This window comes from Lipotes vexillifer, unplaced genomic scaffold (genome assembly GCF_000442215.2).
Source record: "Lipotes vexillifer unplaced genomic scaffold, Lipotes_vexillifer_v1.1 scaffold777, whole genome shotgun sequence".
Classification (NCBI taxonomy): domain Eukaryota; kingdom Metazoa; phylum Chordata; class Mammalia; order Artiodactyla; family Lipotidae; genus Lipotes; species Lipotes vexillifer.
Window position 1 is genome coordinate 513,116 of NW_006784423.1, and position 13,378 is coordinate 526,493.

Consider the following 13,378-nt stretch of genomic DNA (forward strand, 5'->3'; position numbering starts at 1 on the left):
CATGTGGGATCTTCCCGGACCGGGGCACGAACCCATGTCCCCTGCATCGGCAGGCGGACTGTCAACCAATGCGCCACCGGGGAAGCCCCAACGCTCTTGCCACTTCTGTTTAACATATTATTGGAAGTCCTAGCTGCAGCCATCAGAGAAGAAAACGAAAAGGCACCCAAGTTGGAAGGGAACTAGTAAAACTCACTATTTGTGGATGACGTGATAGTATATATAGAAAATAAACCAGAAAACTATGTGAGTAAGTGCATTAATTTATTTAGAGTTGTAGAATGCAAGATTTATATACAAAAATCTTTTGCTGTTGTGGAGACACTGATAATGTTCTATAAGAAAGAGCAATAAAAAAACCCCATTTAAAATCACATCAGAAAGAATGAAATAAATAGGAATAAACTTAACCATGGAGGTGAAAGGCCTGTACTCTGCAGACTGTAATACACTGAGGAAGGGAATGGAGGATGACACAAAGAAATAGAAAGGGGTGTGTGGCAGTGTGTGCCTTGGGACCTTGGGCGCGAGCCAGGCTGCTGGGGGTGCTTCTTGTTTCTGCCCTTTGCTTGGTGCAGCTGTGGGCGAGTCACTTCTCTACGCCTCAGTTGTCTCATCCGTAAAATGGAATTAGTGATAGTGTAGTGTAGTTGTAATAATTTAATCAGCTAATATATGTAATCAGGGGAACACATTGTAAACGTTGCAAAAATGTTTACAGTTATGGTTTAATGAAATGGGGACAACTTCATGGGAGTCTTTTGGGAGAGAAATTACTCATGCAGTTCTTTCTAATGTAGCTATTTATTTACGTGCCTGTCGGCATTATGTGTCTGGAGCCCCTTGGAAGGGCTGGGAGGTGACCTGTTTTCTGACGGCATCTTCACAGCCCCTGGAATGGAACGGCTGCTGAGAAAGTAAAGGGTGTGAAATGCACAGGGTCCAGGGATAGCCCTGTGGTCTCCTCCGTCCTCCAAACATAATGGACCCAACGTTAAAACTGTGAAATGCTGTATTTGCCATGGAAATTCACTTCAAGTCACCCCCAGTGAATGCACCGTCCTACAACAAGGGGAGGTAAATGCAGTTCAGACAGAATGGCCCTTCTTAGACAGAAATTCTGGGGCCACTATGGAAGGCCCTGAGGCAGAGGGTTAGTGCTTTGGATGTGGCTGGCAACGTGTCAGGGGCTCTGGGGATGGGCGGATGTCTAATGAGTCATTTTGAGTCTCCTGAAGTTAATAATGTCCTACTTTATTCTGTTTGTTAGTGTGATTAAAGTGATTTTCATATTAAGTAATTTAAGACTTGAAGCAGCTTCCTCTGGCATTTTGGGCGCGATCCCTGGAGAATTAGCATGACACCTGTGGATTCCTGCGCTCTCTCCACCCAGCGTTTATTTTGTTGCCCACGTATGACCTGGAGGAGGGACACCCTGGGGTCCAGCTCTAGGGTGGAGAATGGCTTCTGCAGACAAGTCAGGTCTCCACTGAGAAGTCTCGTTCCAGGAACCACCCTGGGCGAGCTCCACCTAATTCCCGGTCCTGACATCTTCTCAGTTGCCCCTTTGCTGCTCTGGGTTTGATTTTGAGCTGCTTTCATGGCTTCTGTGTTCTGAGTCCGCCAGGATTTCAGCGTCTCTCTCTCTCTCTCTCTCTCTTTTTTAACAAAATTTGTATTGGCGTATAGTTGCTTTACAATGTTGTGTTAGTTTCAGCTGTACAGCAAAGTGATTCGGTTCTCCATTTACGTATCTCCACTCTTCTTTGGAGCCTTTCTTGAATCACAAGCGCTGCCACATGCACGGGCTCTTCTCCCGTTCCTGAGCTGTGCTCGTGTTGGCCCCGGTCCTCCCGGCTTAGATGGTTCGCTACGCCCAGTGGATTGCTCCCCTCCCCCCGTCCCACCTCCCCCCTTAACCTGATCCTTTGCTGAAACCTCACCTCCACCCTGACTCTGGGGTAGGACTGGTGATACATTTTAACTGTGACCACGGCCAAGAGCCCAAGGTCTGCAATCAAACAAAATTGATTTTTCATCCCAGCTCTCTGATCCTAGTTCCACGGTGGACTATGGGTGTGTTGAAAGATTGTTCTGAGTGTGTTTTCTCCTGCCTAAAATGAGCACGACAGTGTTGGCTTACCGCGTGGGGCTATTGTGAGGCTTAAATGATGCCCCATGTAAAGACCCTGTCACAGTAAGTGTTCAACGAATGTTAATTGCTATTGTTATTATTATGTCAGTCTTTCTATGATGACAGACACCGTGAAGGCTGTTCTCTCCAAACCAAGTCTGCAGTGTACCCTCTCTTTCTACTAAGCATGGGGAGAGTAGATAAAGAATGGCAAAGCGTTTCACCTTTTAGAAGTAGGAAATAGAAATAGATGTATTTAGCTGCCCTTGCTACCTAGAAAACCTTTGCACACCACTGCTGGAGACTGAGTCAAAGAGAGAAACTCCTGAGCGGGATGGGGGAGTGGCACCCAGGTGGGTGTGGAGCCCTCCTGGGGCAGAGGTGGCCAGGAGAGCATAGCGGTCATGGGTCATCGGTGTTGGAAGAGATCTCAACATTCGTCCAGTGCAGACTCCTCATTCACCACTGACGAGCTGTGATCCAGAGAGGTAGACACCAGGCCTCAGTTCACACAGCAGAGCTAGGAACAGAACGCTGGTTCTGAGGCTCCAGGTAAGTCTGGTGATGGCTCTTCCACATCACAGGTCTCAGATGTGGTCCCTTGAGCAGCGGCATCAGCGTCACTTGGCAACTGCTTGGGAATGCAGATTCTCAGGTTTCATCCCAGACCCACTGACCCAGGATCTCCTGGAGTCAGGACGGGAATCGGTGTTCAAACAAGGTGCCACCCAGGTGACTGGATCTGAGAACCACTGCTCTTCATTATGTTGGTTTGTCCTGTTCCTAACCTGATTACATATATTTCTGCAAAGCAAGGAAGGTATGTAAAAAAAACCATAAATACAAGAAAACATACAGAAAGAAGAGAAAAACTGGAATCTTTTGATATTAACCAAGACAGACCACTATCTATCTACATCTATTTCTATATAATTTTTTTCAGAAAACAAATATATATTTATACTGTCGTGTTTAGGTCCCACTATTAAGAGCACTGCTCTCTTTGTGTGACTTATTACAGATCCAAGTACAGCCCCGGTTCCAGTGTTACTGGTTGGATGCAGTAATGGACTGTTAGCTCTTCCAAGCACGTGAACATCAATACACTAGAGAGGTAAGAAGGTGTATGTGTTTTTGCGAATATTGTTTGGTGTAACTATTTCGTTGAAAATATGACAACATGAAAAACTGATGTAAAAGTGGCAAGAACTTTATGTTTCATGGCGAAGCCCACAGGCTCTGGGATGCTTAAGTCACATTACATGCAGCTGTCAGTCCCTTCTCCCCTTGGTATTAGTGGGTGATGTATGAAAGCAAGCGTGTTTAACGTAATAGTGATTTTTCATGGTTCTGTCTGGACAGACCTTTCTCACTCATCAAAACCTATAAAAGTGCCTGGTGATGTTTTAGCTCCTGGGGTGTTTGATTATTTAGGACAGAACTTTATGGTAAAAGCATTGAATCTAACTATCTCACAACAAAAGAACAAAGTAGTTGGATTATTTTCGGAAAAGTTTGAGATGAAATGGTTAAAGTCATTGATGGACCTGGAAGAATGTAAGCAAGTCAGATTATTGTCTTAGATACTGAGTAGACTCGAGGGGGCTATGGTTTCTATGTGATTGTCTACAATTCAGTGTATGTGGGCTGTTGTTTTAGCTTGAACTGGAGTCTTCGTCGTAAAGGGGGACCACAGATGTGGATCATTGAATTGTGGGAAGGGTGGCTCCTGTCTGGAGCCTCTTCCATGTTCTGGGCCCTTGGTAGCCCTTACTCTTGTCCATGATCATGACCATCGTCAGTGTCATCAGAGCTGACACCGAACATTAGCAACAGGTTAGGCTCTACAGTGAGTCTTCACGTGCCAAATCACATAATCCTCACTAGGTCCTTAAGGGTAAGCACTGCCGTTGCCCATTGTACAAAGGAAGGAACTTAAATGAGAGGTTAGGTGATCAGCCCAGGACCACTCAGCTAGTGAGGGAGACTCAGAGAGAAACCCAGGTAACTTCTTTCTGAAGCCCCCACTGCCTCAACCTCCGTATGATGCTGCCTTTCCATTCCATGTAATCCTGGCGTCAGTGTTAGATGACATGTCTCATCTTCCCCTCTGTACAGTTGAGGATAATGGGGCTCAGGGAGAGGAAAAAGCTGGTGAGGTCACAGGGCCAACCAGTGTCTGCATTGGTCTGTATGCCCCTCCTCATGCTGCCCACCACACTTTCCGGTGTCTGGTGTCTTTGCGTTTTGCCTTTCGAGCCACTGTGCAATGCTGTTCCAACATTTGTCCGAGAACCAGACAGGACTCTGATGTTCTGTCCTTTTTAAGTGAAAAAAATGGAGAATGTGGCTGAATGCCTAGACTCTGCTAACAAAGACAATGAAAAACTTCTGATTCTATCAAAAACTCTTTTGTAGAATGTGAATGGTGCTCCAGAAAAATAAAAGGGTCAGTTCCAATCTGAATCCCTGAAGTTTATTTCTGTGTGATGGTAAGCTGGTCATCAAACCAATATTGGCTTGGATTTATACTGGCTGCTACCAGATGCACTTTTGATATTACTTTTTTAGTAATAAGAAGACAAAGTATTATCAATTAACCGACATTCCCAAATAGGTACTGGATGACGTAATGACCTTTGACCATTCACTTCAGTCCTCTGAGCCTCGATTTCCTGATCTGCAGAAAGTGAGATGATCGTACCTCGCGTGATGATTAGGCACTGTTCACGCGAAGTACTTACTTTATCAATCCTCAAGCCCAGTGGACAGTCCGCCACTCTTGCCCATCATGTGGATAACTGCAAAAGTGGCAGTTGTGTGCATTTGACCCTCAAGTGCAGGTCTGATGCCCACAGGCTTGTTAGCTGAGTGTTTTACTATGTGGTTGGTTTGGTATAGATTTGGGGAAGAGACAGAGGTAGACATGGAAAAAAATGGAGATGGAAAGCAGGGCTTTTTGTTTTGTCCTCTAAACTCTGAGGATCTGGGGAAGACTTAGGATGCTTATAGAAGGGAGTTCATTACTCAGGCTCCTGGACTTTTCCCAGGAGGTTTGGAAATGAAACCCACTTCTGTTCAATTTTTCTAAACTTTTCACTAACTCCATGCCACTGAATATCCCTCTAAGCCAGTTTTCTCCAAAGTGGGGTGTACACTTACATTCCAGGGGGAGGTAAGATAATCCTATTGATCTTTTATATTGGAATTTCTTATTTTTTTTAAGCCAAAAAAAGGAACTATTATTAATCTTTAATGCCAGCACTTTCTCTCACAGCCTGTACGTTGGAAAGTTGGTCAAAAGCTGTCATTCCATTTGCTTTTGGTAAAAAGTGACTTATGGCAGCTTGCTTGGAACTAATCAAAGGGATCTTGAGACTTTAATGATAACAGTACACAGATACAATTTGTCAGTGAATAAGTCAACACCCCGAACTCCACAATTATTTCCCTTTCTTCCTCTGTCAAATTAATGCCTCTAATTTTCCCTTCCCAAATCCTTCACATTGTAGCCAGTTTCATTGTGTTCAAACATAACTCAAATCACAGTTGTCCTTCTCACACTTACCCCAGCTTAAAACTCTTCAGTTGCACTTAAGACCAAATCCAAAATCTTCACTGAGGCCCTATGATCTGTCCCTTCAACCTTATCACGCTCTTTCTGCTTCCCACGCTGTGGTCACCCTGGTGTCCCCTCCATCCCTAGGACAAGCCATGCTGTTTTGTGCCTCAGGGTTGTTGCATCAGCTATTTTGTCTTCTAAGAATAGCTGACATCTCTTTATTCCTTTAGGCAAAGTATTGTGTCTCTTTTTTATTGTTTGTATAGTCAGTCTAAGTGCAGCGACTCTCTTTCACTTTAGAAGCTATAACCTCTATGGCCAAGATCACTCCATCCCTACTAGCTTCACTAAGGAGCCATGCTTCTGAATTTCTTGGGTTTTATCATTCTCATTCCGACATCAAGGCGTCTAGGCTACTTGGTATTTCCTGTTGCTATTTACACGATTTAATCAACAGCCTGGATTAGGTCAGCAGAGGAGAGTCGTCATGGCTGGGGGCCTGGGGGCCAGTAGGCTATGCGCGGTCTCCAGCAGATGCAGGTGGACTGGTTGCTTAGGGCTGAAAAAGCATGTGCCGAGTCAATCTCTGCATCCAGTCTAGGTGCAGATTCACGATGTTTGTAATCACAGCTCGATCAAATTTATAGTAACTCAGGGTCAATCTAGAAGTACCATTTGGCTTCACCATTTTGCATCTTTGATGTCTTTTATGGTAACACTAAACTGTGCTGTTTCTCTCACAAATGCTCTCACTATTACTTTTGGTTTACCTAGCATACCATAGTCAGGGGGTCATTGTGGGAATTATGCCAGTTCCGAGTATATTTATTCCAATTATTCATGCAGAAAATAGGGAAATAAGCACTGCATGGGTCTTTGAGATAAATTTAGACCGAGGTTATTTATCAAGTGTCCTTCTGTAAGCCCCATGCTAACCATTCAACCAGAGTGTCATCCGTGTCCCCTAGATTAGTGTCAGTTTAGAGCCAACACCTGTAACCTTCTGAAGATGTGTCATCTCTTCACACGCTCATCCTTTTAAATGGCTGCAGGCTTCGCTGGGGAAGAGTGAAGGAAGCTTTACGGTGTGTACTTGGGCCATGTTTTAAGGTTTTAATGGTTCTCACTCCAGGGGTTCAGGATGTGTGAACTGCCCTAACGTCTAGTGTCTGGCTATGGATTCATAGTGATTTCTGGATTATCTTAAGCAAGGAATACCTTAGTAGGTCACCCGTCTGTTAGTAGGGAGCCAGTAGTAAACCTCTACAGATTTCTAAGTGTCGATAAACTCCACCATTGCATCTCTGTGGTTTATTACGCTAATTGGGTCAATTTGTCTCTGATAGTTAAGCCTCGTGACCGGGTCCCCACCACCCTGAGATTTCATTATTCTAACCCTAACTCAGTAAAATCAGAGCTTCCAAGTCAATGGCACGATCTCACATTATCATTTCAGGGATCCATAGGACAGCCACGCAGAATGGTTTGGGGATGCTGGAACCCTCACCAGTGTTTCTTTTTGCTTTGCCACGGGGTAAGGTTAGGAAGTGCCTACAGGTCTCGCACGTGAGAGGTCCACTCCCACATTCCATCTCCTTAGACCTCCTGTTTCCTCAGCTGCAATATTGTCAGCGAGGTTTCCACTTCTCAGTTCATTGCATGTAGCATCGCTGGATCCAGGCTTCAAATGATCAAACCAACAAACTGCTAGACCACTTGCTGCTGAGTGAGCGAAGACAGTAAATCTCCCACAGTGTGCTTGTTGATCTAACACCTTTAAGGTGCACTCCATCGTGCTTTTATTTTTATTTATTTTTTCAATTTAATTTTTATTTTATATTGGAGTAGAGTTGATTTACAGTGTTGTGTTAGTTTCAGGTGTACAGCAAAGTGATTCACTTATACATACACATGCATCCATTCTTTTTCAGATTCTTTTCCCATATAGGTTATTACAGAGTACTGACTAGAGTTCCCTGTGCTATACAGTAGGGCCTTGTTGGTTATCTATTTTATATATAGTAGTGTGTATTCCATCATGCTTTTATATCTATCTATCTATTTATCTATATTTTTTTTTTAGCGGTACGTGGGCCTCTCACTGCTGTGGCCTCTTCTGTTGCGGAGCACAGGCTCCAGACATGCAGGCTCAGCGGCCATGGCTCACGGGCCCAGCCGCTCTGCGGCACGTGGGATCTTCTTGGACCGGGGCACGAACCCGCGTCCCCTGCATCGGCAGGCGGACTCTTAACCACTACGCCATTGGGGAAGCCCTTAAAGTTAGAGGTTTTTTTTTTTTTTTTTGTGTGTACGCGGGCCTCACACAGTTGTGGCCTCTCCCGTTGGGGAGCACAGGCTCCGGACGCGCAGGCTCAGCGGCCATGGCTCACGGGCCCAGCTGCTCTGCGGCATATGGGATTTTCGCGCCTGCGTCCCCTGTATCGGCAGGCGGACTCTCAACCACTGTGCCACCGGGGAAGCCCATACTTTGAAATTTTAAAATTGAAGTCTAGATAATTTACAGTATTGTGTTAGTTTCAGGCGTACAGCATAATGATTTGGTATTTTTTATTATTATTCAGATTATACCCCATTACAGGTTATTACCATATAATGAGTATAATTCCCTGTGCTATACAGTAAGTACTTGTTGTTATCTATTTAATATTTAGTGGTTTGTATCTGTTAATTCCATACCCTGATTTGTCCTTCCCCTTTCCCTTTTTCTACCCTTCAATAACCATACCTGCTGGAAATCATATTCTTAGAAGTATCCAGTTTTGATCCTTAATTAAACTGTGGTTAAGAGGTATTTGCTTGTTAATGGTAATTGACAATTGAAGTTTATTTGAGCCCTGTAATGGTCTTTTTTTTTTTTTTTTGTGGTACGTGGGCCTCTCACTGTTGTGGCCTCTCCCGTTGTGGAGCACAGGCTCTGGACGTGCAGGCTCAGTGGCCATGGCTCACGGGCCCAGCCGCTCCGTGGCATGTGGGATCCTCCCGGACCGGGGCACGAACCCGTGTCCCCTGCATCGGCAGGCAGACTCTCAACCACTTCGCCACCAGGGAAGCCCCCCTGTAATGGTCTTAAAACACCACAGGCATCCTCCTTTTATTACCTTTGAGCATCTGAAGGTTGATCCAGAGAATCAGCATTAAAATCAGTGCCCAAAAAAAAGAATCTCCAGCTGGATCTTAGCTGTATTGTCTTGAATGAGTGAAAAGGAAAAACGATGTTTACTGCGTGCAATGCTACCCATTCCTTCTTGGGGAAAACTCTTTACCAAGGGGTGTAAGAGAGGGGGTGCTTGACCATGGAAGTGCATTATCAAGTTTTCTTAGATGCTTCCTCCAAGCCATCTGAGAGGAGGGCTTTTATCACAACTGACTTCCTTCTCTAAAAGGAGTAGCTTTGAGGCCATCTGTCTCTCTCTCTTTCTTCCCCCTCATCCCACCTCTTCCTCCTCCTTTTTTCTGTCTCCCCCTCCCTCTCTCTCATTCTTCTCTCCCTCTTTATTCCTTCCTTCCTTTTTCTTATCCTATAGAAAATTTGGGAAATATAGAAAACCATAAAGTTAGAAATTATCAAAATCATCTAGAATCCCGTTTCATGGAAAGAATGCTTAATGTTTGGAGTGAAATCGATCATGAGCGAATGTGTGTATGCACAGTCATGCATGCACATGTGCACATAGGCAATATGTAATTAATCAAAATGGAAAGTTTAACTTTTAGTGTCTTAAGAACAGTTAAGCAGGTTATTCTTAACTAATAATCCTCTTGTAAGATACAGCCATGGGAAGTGCTCATGTCATTTACAGAAGGGGCTGATGCAATTTCTGAAAGTATATTTCCATAGAGCGACACAGCCTTACTTCCATCTTGAGCATTGTTCTGGGGGTGGGTGGGTAGGTTGTCAGAATCCCCTGTCAAAGGGTGGTTTGGTGTCCGTTCTGCTCTTCCTTCCCCTCTGCCTCTGCTGGGCCACAGGTGCCGCAGGTAGCTATGGATAAGGCTCCAGTGAGGCCATTGGGAAACTTGGGTTTGGGGCTGAAGATGTTTAAAATGTGTTCACGTGAAAAAGTTGGCTTGGAGACGTCACTTGAAAGCATTGAAAATGTCTTTAGGCACAAGGGCAGGCTCTGAGCACCACAGTACCCCAAATGAGGCTCTGCGAGGACTGAGAACGTTCCACCTCCTGCATGAAGTGCTCTAGCTGCACAGTCTCCCTCTTGCCTCAGCCGGGCACTCAGGCTGCCCAGAAGCTGAGCTGTGGACCGGCCGTGCTCCTGGGTGGTCCTTGCTGTCTACAGAGAGAGAGGGGACGGAGGCAGGTGTGTACATGCAGCATCACCGGTCAAAACGCAGCAGTTCTTACAGTGACCTTGCTCCGGGCTCACTACAGCTCTGCCTAGCTGGAAAGAAGAGCAGGAGAGAAACTCCCGCGCAAGGACCCAAAGAGCGAACTCACTTCCGGGCTATTGTTATTTTCTCTCAGTAGGTGGCACTGTTTTGAATAAATAGGCTTTGGTTGAGTTACCTTGACAAAGTGGAATAGAGTAAGCTTTCTTTGAATAAAGAGGGTTTTGTTGTCATAAATTCCAAAGCTTTGTTAGCAAAGATAGAAAGTGTATAGCAGCAAAAGAATTTTAACTAGGTCTTATAACAACACTGTCCTACAGAGAGATAATGCGAGTCTACCTGGGTCAAGAAGGGGGAGTAGGAGGGTGGGGTGGAGGGCGGGAGATGCGCCCTGGAGACTGACAGGCTCCTGTACAACCATGGCTGTAACAAAGACACACATGGAATCAGACAGGAAGGGAAGAGAAGCCATCAGTTCAGGACCTGTGCCCGTGGGAGGGGACTCATAGGAAAAGGGATATGACGTGTGGTTGGGTGCGGGGGGGAGTGGAGATCTGTCCTGGGGAGTGAGTGGTTTGAGCCACATATTGGGACCCCTAGCCCTGGGGTCCAACACAGGGAAGATGAGCCCCTTACTCAGTGAAGTAGGTCAGACAGAGAAAGACAAGTACTCTATGCTGTCACTTATATGTGGAATCTAAAAAATGACACAAATGAATGTATATAACAAAACAGAAACAGACTCCTAGATACAGAGAATAAACTAGTGACTACCAGTGGGGAGAGGGCTGGGGGAAGGGGTGAGACGGGGTAGGGGATAAGAGATGCAAATTACTGTGTATAAAATAGATAACCAACAAGGATTATTTTATTACATGGAAATATAGCCATTATTTTGTAACAACTTTAACTGGAGTATAATCTATAAAAATATTGAATCACGGTGTTGTACACCTGAAACTAAAATAATATTGTAAATTGACTATGCTTCAATAAAAAAATAATTTGAGACAAAAAAGAAATATAATGCAAGCCACATATGTACTTTAAAGTTTTCTAGAAGCCATATTGGAAAAAGCAAAAGGAAAAGTGAAATTAATTTTAATAAAATATTTTATTAACCCATTATAAATATAAAAATGTACTAAAATTCCAACGTGTAATAAAAATTAAAAAATTTAGTGAGATGTTTTGCATTCACATGGGCAATATTTCACTTCCTCAGTAACTTGTAATTAATGGCTGTTTTTTCCCCTTCTTTTCTTCCAGCAAGAGAGGGGTGATTGTCCAGAACAACTGGCCTGAATAGAAGTTCCTTCACTTTGATTAGTGTAAACTGTAGTGTTGGATTTGGTCCTTGCGAAAATAGAGTCTTTGTGCACGGGGGGCGGGAAATATATATATATATATATATATATATATATATATATATATATATATATATATATAATTTTTTTAATAAAAGATATATGTATATATATGTCCCATGGCCTCTCCAATAGCATACAATACAAAGGGAAATATATATATATATATATATATATATATATATATATATACATATGTATATATATATAATTTATTTACTAAAAGATATATGTATATATAAGTGTATATGTGTATATCTATACTGATAGCACTTTTCTTCCTCCCTGGAAGACTACAATGCCAGCATCCAGGATAACTACTAGAAGGTACTCTGTCATCCCCTAACCAGATATCTATTGAATCCCTACTATGCACCAGGCACCGTTCTAACAGATGAGTCCTCCCTGTATTTCTAAGAAGACTGGCATTAGTGAAATGTGTGTATAGACACAGTGTGACTTGCACATCTTTCCATCCGCTGTCTTCCGTTCGGTTCATCTGAGAACATTTACCGAGTCCCTCGCCTCCTTCAGGAAGTCTGCCAGGTGCTGAGGGTGCACACAGACCAGTGAGGGAGCAGACCTAGGACGGCATGCATGTTCTGATTAAAAGCACGAGAGTTAGAAGAGGTTATGCGAGTTAGGAGAGTGCAGGAGATGAGCTGCAGCCAGACGAGGGTGCTTGTGCGGAGGAGGGGAAGTGGGCTGTTTCTTGAAGGGTTTGCTGTCTGAGCTGAGACGTACCAGGATGAGTGGCAAGGAGGAGTTGGAAGACAGCATCCTCCCGGTGGAGCGAGGGCGGGAGAGAGCAGCGTGAGCGTTTGCTCGGAGGCCTCGGAGAGAGGGGGGTTTGGTGGGAGAGCTACAGTAGGGGGGGTTTCCTGGGCTGGGGGGTGGAGGGCAGGGGATACAAGAGACGAATAACGCTGAGATCATCAAAGTGTCTCGCTCAGCCTCCTTTTGTTACGGATGAGGAAACCGAAGCCTAGAGGGTAAGCAGGTGCCAATCACCTCTCTCATCTTGGTCCCTCCAGTGGCAGCTAAATATTCCAGACACAGGTCTAAGGGTGCTGAAATGAACATAGTCATTGGTGCAGCACTTACTTTAGTGAGCGTGTCATCCCAGCGGCTCTAAGTCTGTCTTTAGTGAGTTTAGATGTTGAGATGGTCTAGGTCATGTGTGAGCAAATACAAAGCAAGCCGGGGATGGAACGTTCCTAAGTCCGGGGGGGTGGGGGGACTTAGGGCGGGCACGAGGCCTTTGGCCGCACGTCATGAACAGAGCGGGTGGAGGAGTGAACGTTCCTGGGCCTGTTGGTTCAGACCCAGCGCCCAGGTACGTGAACGTGAATGCAGAAATGATGCACAGGCGTTCACACGGCCTGCACCGTTGAAGAGGGCAAAGCTGCTTTCACTGAGGCCCTAACCCCTTGATGCCAAGCCCCCGCCCACGGAAGGAAGCCGAGAGTGACCGTCCAATGCGGGGAGAGCCCCGTGAAGCTCCCCACCACCGGCGCAGAGAGACAGCTGTCCCGTCAGCTTTGCTGCTGCACAGCGTGGGCCCCGCCCGCTGTAAGCAAAGAGGGCAGAGGGGCACGTGTATTTATTGGCCTTGGATATCTAGAAGGAATTTTTAAAAATATTTCAGTATTTATATTTAGTGTTACACTTAAGAGGTCTTTGCTGACCACCTCTCACATTTTCCTTTTGAAGCTCTTCTTTAAAGATCTAAAAATAATTGTATTATTTCTAATAAAATGACGATTCTTTGTGGGGGTAGAAAGTCAGAATTTTCTATACATTTTTTTCTTTCTATCTGACTTTTAACAAAGCTGGTGCCCTCTTGAGTCGTAAAGTGGCCTTCTTGGTGTCTCTTAAATTCCCTGCTTTCCCTTCTCATTCTCTTTAATTCCAGAGCAGAAGGAAAGCGAGTAAGAGAGACATATTCCTGCT